Raw genomic sequence first — 7,744 nt, 5'->3', positions numbered from 1 at the left:
GGATTTGATGTATGCTTTGGCCCTCCGTTGACTGACTGAGGCTGTGAATCTTTCTAAGAGGGGCCTACACATCTTTTCACCCCAGAGCAGCCTGGTGGACCTGAAAGAACACACAGCAAGACTCCTTGAAGAAGGCTGCTTCTTGCTATTGTCGGTCTGAGCCACTCAGTCGGAACTGACTCGTAGCTAAGCCTCTAGTAGGCTTTCCGAGGATTGTAATTTGCACAGGAGACTGCCCCTCTTTCTCCGGAGGACCAGCTGTTGGATTCGAACCGACTGTCTGAGTTGGCAGCACAACTTCTTACCACTAAGCCCCTAAAGCTTCCCTAATGAATGCTTTGCCCTGCAAAAAAAGAAGGAACATTTATCTCAACCCAAGGTCTCCTCTTCACCCATCCCGCAAACTATGGGACACGTGCTACAGCAAGCACTGGAAAAGGAAGATACCCCTCACTCCAGTGTCTTGCAAAGGAGCTCGAACTTGGGATTTGCCAGGAAATTCCCTCCCTACTTGTTCATGAAAAGCAACACCTGGGTGCCGGGCACCCTCACCCCATCCCCGCCCTAGCTGCCCCAGCCTCACCTTCTAATCAGAGACATTTAGGGTGGGAGTGGGCACGTAGGGTCTGTTTCTGAGAAGCTGCAGTGTTCTGCTTATTAAATAGGGCTGAGAACCGCTGAGACCCACAGGTTTAATGAAGGAAAGGCCAGAACATCACACAGACGTCATCTAAGATCAGACACACCTGGCTCAGGGAGGAAACAGCATTCAGCTGTCCTGCGCGCACTTATTAGCTCAATGAGCGACCTGCGGCGTGTTCCGTGGCTGGGGAAGCAGACAGAAGGCCGCTCAGTCACCCAACACTCCTATCACAGATCGAGACAGCTTGGCTTAACGACATGAAGCCATCTCCAGGCCTAACCCCCCAGCCCTCCAAGTTTCAAGAAAAGGACATGAACTCGATTCCAGAAGGAAAACACCAGCAAGGTATCAGTTACCCAAGTGTCCAAAGAGGGACTTCTAGGAAGGTGGCAGGCGCGCGGGTGAGGAGAGTGGGGAGCACCGGCGTTTTCGCCCATGTCCAGAAGTGGCCAGTGGAACGTGCAAGGCAGGAGCTTCTGTAGTTCACGAGAGGGGAAAAAAAACCAACCCCAAAAACCAACTCAAAGAAATGGAAGCAGAAACGACAACGCACAGACTCACCTGGCGCCATGATAGGGGCCCAGTCGGCGTGGGCAGCGCGCGTCCTGGAGGCCCAGTCAGGGTGGGCAGCGCGCGTCCTGGAGGTCCAGTCGGCGAGGGCAGCGCGTCCTGGAGGTCAAATCGTCCGTGGGCAGCGCGCGTCCTGGAGGCCCAGTCGGGGTGGGCAGCGCGCGTCCTGGGTATGGACTCGCCTGTTCTGCGTAATTCATGCAAGGACACAGGAGTCCAAACGCCGGGGTCCGAGTTGGGATTCTCTTTCACAGCAACCCCCGCACGTCGGACAACCCAGGGCAGGTCCAAACGCACTAGCTCGCAGCCACAGACACCCGCCCGAGCCGCCCCCTACCACGCTCCTAAAAACGTTGACAGGGACGCTGATTGGCGCACGGCAGCCAATCATCGTGGCCAGAAGGAGAGCGGCATTCTGGTTGGCTGGACTGTGAAGGGCAGTCCCATGAATGGACCAGGAGGTCACAAAGTGGACGGGAACGCCTCGTCTTCCACGTGCGGATGTCAGCAAACAGGATTTTAAGATATGACATTTTGGTCTTGGCTGTTGAGAAGGATGCTGTTTGCCTCATGGTGCACGGCTGGATTGGGGTTGGAAAGTAAAATTCTGCCAACCATTCCTTCAGTTCTGTCTTTAGAGCTATCGGGATACAGTGCTGGGGGGTTTTACAAGGGAGTAGGAGCTAGAAGACACCCCAATGATAGCTAATGAACCAATTAAATAAGTGACAGGTCAATCGCGACCATGTAACAATCACTATGTTGAAGGTATTGGTAAAACAACCCCCTTGACTAACAGAATCCCTGGGCCTACTCCACAGTCTTGGGGAACCACAAAGTTCTGGGTAACCTAGCTTTGTTGTTATGTGCAATGGAGTTGACTACGGACTCATAGCGCACAACAGCTCTGTCCTATCCTGGGCCAATCTCACACCAGGGTCTCTGACACACCTATGCCCATTACCTCAGTTACTTTGACAATCTATCTCATCCGGGGTCTTCCTCCCCTGCACTGTCCTTCCACCGTTCCGGTCATTCTACCTTAGTCATTTTTACAGTGCACCTCACCGGACCCTTTGGTGCCCTGATCAGCATAAACAATGTGATGCCCAACCAGTATGTCAGTGCATCTGCCAGGACCCCCTTTCTCGCAGTGATAGTAGCAGTTCTGGCATTGCCTTTGGGTTCCTAGATGGGAACAGTAGTTAAGGCCAGTGCTGAGTGCTTTATGCCAGCCTCCTGGGAGAACCTCTACACACACACACACACACACACACACACACACACAATTTACTTGTTTGACATGTTTGGGTAATTCAGTACTAGGTTAGGGGAAGAAGAAGGCTGAGTCCCAGAACTGATGGAATCCTTATTGCGTCATCTCTGACACTAGAGGAAAGCAGAGCTCCCCCTTGAAGAATAACCCATGTCCCTAAGTGCGGTCAGTTTTCAGCTGAGACTTGTCATTGTTAGGTGTCACTCCATCATCTAGGCCTCACAATGATACGTATGTACAACAGATCTGAACCCGGCCCTACCTGTGCCATCTGCACCACCTCCAGTATGTCTGAGGACATTTTTACAATCCCTGTGTCAATACATTTTGTTGAAGGTCTTTTCCCAAGAACTTGCTTCTCCTGACAACATGTCCTAAGTGTGCAATAGGAAGTTTCACTCTCCTTGCCTCCTAAGAGCGCCCTGATTATATTTCCTCCAAGACAGATTTGTTTGTTCATTCAGTACTCTTCTCCAACAACCACAGTTCAAGGGCATCAGCTCTCCAGTCACTGTTATTCACTGTCCAGCTGAGACTACGGGTGTACAAATCACTGCCCACATTCACTTACAACCTCCAATTCCCCATCAGATAGAATAAGGAGAGTAACCCCACTTTTTCACTAGGACTCACCCAGTCTTCATGTTCTTAACATACAATACTAGGTGTTATTTGCTGTCAACTACAACTCACAGCAACCCTATGAACAATAGCTCTGACCCTTACCCTGTCCTGGGCCAACCTGTCTCTGACACACCTGCACCTACTGTCAGTCACTGTGTCAACCTATCTCTTCTAGGGTCCTCTTCTCCTGCGCTGACTCTCTACCCTTCCAAGCATGAGGCTTTACTAATTTTTTCAGCATTCAATATATTGCAAAGAGCAAACAATTTATGTCCTAGAAACGAGTGTTAATCACCAGAACATGGAAACCACCGCATTCACTGAACAGTATTGATCACGCTCTTGCTCTGTGGTAGGCATGGTTCCTGCCCTGGTCAAGCTTACAGTAATTAAAACTATGACACTAAGCATTACAGTTGTAATTCATATTATACAAGAAAATCAGGATACTATGAGGGGTTGGGCTGTCTCTCTCTGGTGGTTCAAATCCACCATCATCTCTAGGGAAGAAAGATAGGCAACCTCCTCCCACGTGATTTATAGTCTTGGAAACCCATGGGAGGGTCATCTGAGTTGGTCCAATTCAACGGCAATGTGTGTGTAGGGGGGGGAAGAGGGAGGAAGGGAGAGAGGGGAAGGAAGAAAAGAGGAAAAAGAAGACAGGAGAGAGGGAGAGATAAAGAGAGAGAAGGAGAGAGGGAGAAGGAGAGAGAGCAATCGAGAGAGAGAGAGCGCGAGCAAGCTTGTAACAAATCAAACAGAAGATGACAATGAAAATGAGGTGTGATCAGGCATGGAGATTAATAATAAAAATAAAAGTTGAATGGGATGAGAAAGGTCAAGGCTATGAGCAACTTGGAACTCAAGGACCGCAAAAAAAAAACAAAAAACAAAAAACCAAACCACCTTGGTGTAGTTTGAACGGAATATGGTGTGAGATGAGGCTGGAGAGGCAGGCAGGGGCTAAAGCAGTTAAGACCGCTAGAGAGTCATATTGAGGGTCCTCAACCAAAGTATTGGGGTTGGAAGTCACACACCAGATTACACTGTTATGGGTTCCTTCTGCTTGACATACACAGGCAAGAGTGGAGGAGTGGGTGTAGGTGAAGAGGGAGAGAGAAAAAAAGTCCAATAGTTAATAGAGGATTAGTCTAGAGAATGGTGGCTCTGACAGGTTACATATGGACACTTGGGCAAATGTTAAGCATGTCCTGAAGATGAAAATCAATGGACTTAAAATGGTGTGTTAAGTGGAAGAGGAGTCAAAGATAACTTCAAGAGGTCAATGGATATTGGGGGAATTCAGTAAGAAGCCCTATCAGTTTGAGGGGTGGGTTGTGAACTGTGTTTTAGCCATGTTGACAGAGAGGTACCCATAGGGTCTCCAGGCAGACATGCAGAAGTAAGTGGATAGGAGGATCAGGAACTCAGAAAAATGGCCTGAGCTGGGACTGTGAATTTAGGAATATGCATTTGGGATATAGATGGACATTGAAGTCATGGGATTGGATGAGATCATTTAAAGGGAAAGTATAGTATTGGAGGAAGGGCCAGTGATGAGCACTGGCTAAATCTACCACTTAAGACTGGATGGGGATGGGGGAGTGGTAAGAAAATGAATGAAGAGATGGAGGACTTTGGGAATCAGCCTCAGCATGGCCTGTGATGACCACTCTCCGGTTCATGTCGCGTCTCTCCTCCCACAGGGCCTAGGTCACCTGTGTAGCTAACATGATGATGTGAAAATGTTACTGGATGTGCTGGGGGTGGGAAAATCAGAACAGGGGCTCTGAGGCTCTAAAAACCATAAGGCTATTGTCCCTCAGTGATCTCTGCAGAAGTTCAAGGTAGAGATAGGCACATCTCCAAGATGTCTGTGGGGTGGTTTTAGTTGAATGGAAGGAAGCACAGTCATATTCACGAGACAAGATTGTAAAAACTAAGGTGCACGGTTCGAATCCACCAGATGCTCTGCTGGAGAAGGAGGAACAATCTCCTCCTGTACCAGTCAGATCTGATTTGACAATAAACACAAAAAAAATAAAATAAATTAAAAAAAAAAGATTGTAAAAACTGGACTGCAGACTCAAAAAACTCATTGCTGTTGAGGACTGGCTCAGAGTTGACCCCTCACTGGGTTTCTGAGGCTGCAGACTGGAGAGGAGGAGGAGACAAGTCATCTAGCCCATGGAGATTTAGTCGTTTCACACTGCCCGACTGGTATCCAGTGTCTGGGTCGGCAGCACAGCCCCCTATGGGCTAGACCACCAGAGCCCTCTGGTCTAAAAGGGAGTCAGTGTAAGGTCAAAGGGCCCTGCAGTGTCCCAGAATTCTTCTAGCAACCATGCAGCTGCTTACAGGGGCACCTTTCATGGGAGACAATATCCAGAGGGTGAAATAAGAGCCCAAAGGACCGCCTATGGTGGTCAAGCTCCAAAATGGCCCTCAATGACCCCCACCTTCTGACAGCCACACCTTTGCACTGCTTCTTCTCACCCAAGTTGGGCTGACCTGTGTAACCCTGTAATTCAGTGGAAGGACAGTGTGTAACTTCTGGGAATGTCATGAAAGATCATGGCAGCTCCCACCATACTGGATGGTGGGATGTCCCGCTCTGGGGAAACAGCCTTAGGGAGATGCCCCACGGTGGGAGTGAGGCCGCCGCCACCAACAGCATAGATGAGACCTCCTGGAAGTGGGTCCTACAACCTGGCTAGCCTGTCATGACTGTAGCCCTGGCCAGTATCACATGAGTCTGACGAGACACCGCGCAAGAAGGGCCCAGCCAAGTCAAGCCCCAATTCCAGGACCGAGGAAACTACCTAGTTTTTTAAGGTTAGTTGTTTTAAGTGAAAATGTTGTGAGGTAATTTGGTACCTAGTCACAGAGGAACTAATAGAGGAGAGTGAGATCACGTAAAGGCAATGAATCACAAGCCGACTTCATTTTATGATGCTTTGCTTTATTGCACTTTGCAGATACTGAGATTTTTACAAAGCAGAAGTTTCAGGCAACTTTATGTTGAGTGAATCTGTGGGTGCTGTTTTTTTCCAACATCACAAGCTCACCTGGCTTCTCCAGGTCACATTTTGGTCATTCTCACAGTATTTCAAGCTTTTTCGTGTCACTGCACATTTATTAGACTATGGCATAGCATACACCTAACTTTTGTAAGCACTGGGAAACATGAAAGTTCATGTGACTTGTTTTAGTGCAACACGTGCTTTATTGCAAGTGTTTTTGGTCTGGGACCGAAGCCTTATCTCCAAGCTATACTGCTATGTTTCAAGGAGGGATTGAAAAACTGCCAAACCCTGTGGAATGGTAAAACATGTCTCATACCAAGGCAACGACAACACCCACAACCGATCCTGAATTTCAAGTATACATCTTGACGATGGGGGAACAAAGTGTGCTCTCAACCTACTGTGCTTAAGGAAACACTGAAGGATACATGGTATATATTACTCTTTGGTATTTTCTTACAAATATTACTTTGGAGAAGTCTGTGATCTCCCTCAGTGGCAATGGATACGTCTTAGTGCACTCATGTGGTACAGCTTCTCTCCCGCATGTGTCAGGCCACGGTTGGCCTGAAAACCTGTGGTCACCTGCTTGAGCATACTCGGCATGCCAGGAAGGCTTAGGGACTCACCAAGTGAATTCCAGCATCAAACGTATCTCTTTCTTTATAAGTCTCCAGCAAGAGTTCACTGAAAACTACCACTGCTGCCATCACTCATGCTTATGTCACGAGTTAGGCATTGCAAGTACTTCCACTACATTATATTTAAGGTCACAAAAGACTCTGGGACAGGGCAAACACTGCCATTCTCAATTCCCAACTGAGGCCAACTGCAGTCTTCTCAAGGCTTCTGCCAAGGTGAAGACCACAAAGAACATGCCTGGTTATGGGGCAGGGGCGTCCACCACTGTTATGCTCAGTGCTCTTTCCAAACATCTGGGAAATCTTCAACAGAGGCTGTGATCTCGCACCCATCTCTCGCACTACTCTGTAAATAACTCAATCCTGACTTTCCACCACCCTCTCTCCTCCTCGCCCCTCTTCAATGCTAGCCTTTCTGTGGCTGGAACTATGGAATGTGTTGGTTCTGTTGTCTCTAACTTGGGGTCCCATGCAACAATGTGGCTGGCACGTCTCTCATGGTGCCTCCATGGGTGGCTAGACAAGCCCGCCATTGTTCACAACATTCCTCTTCGGGCAGTGCCTTCTGAGAGCCAAATTCCTAAGCAGATAAACCAATTAGCTTAGAGTTATGCTTCACTTTTTGATGAAAAACAAATCCAGCTTGATCACGTCCTTTCATCATGAGTGTTTCCCCAGCTTCAGTCTATCTGGAGAGAATGAGCTTTGCCAGCAGTGGGGACGTTCAGACACGCTAACTGTAGGCTCTGGGGCATGCCAAAGGCATGCCAGCAGGCTGGACAAGAACGCTCTGGAAGGTAGAAACGACGCTAACATCAACACAGGCTTGTGTGTGCCGAGTGGCATCTTGTCTGCTTTGTCTTAATCCTCAAAAGAATGCAGCGAGGGGGGCTCCCGGCGGTGGCTCGTGTCGACAGCTAAGGGCAGCACCTGGGCCCAGGCACCATGAAGGCCTCACGCCACC

This window comes from Elephantulus edwardii, unplaced genomic scaffold, assembly GCF_000299155.1.
Source record: "Elephantulus edwardii isolate Elephantulus edwardi_28Jun2011 unplaced genomic scaffold, EleEdw1.0 scaffold00072, whole genome shotgun sequence".
NCBI classification, from domain to species: Eukaryota; Metazoa; Chordata; class Mammalia; order Macroscelidea; family Macroscelididae; genus Elephantulus; species Elephantulus edwardii.
This window is presented reverse-complemented; position numbering follows the sequence as displayed.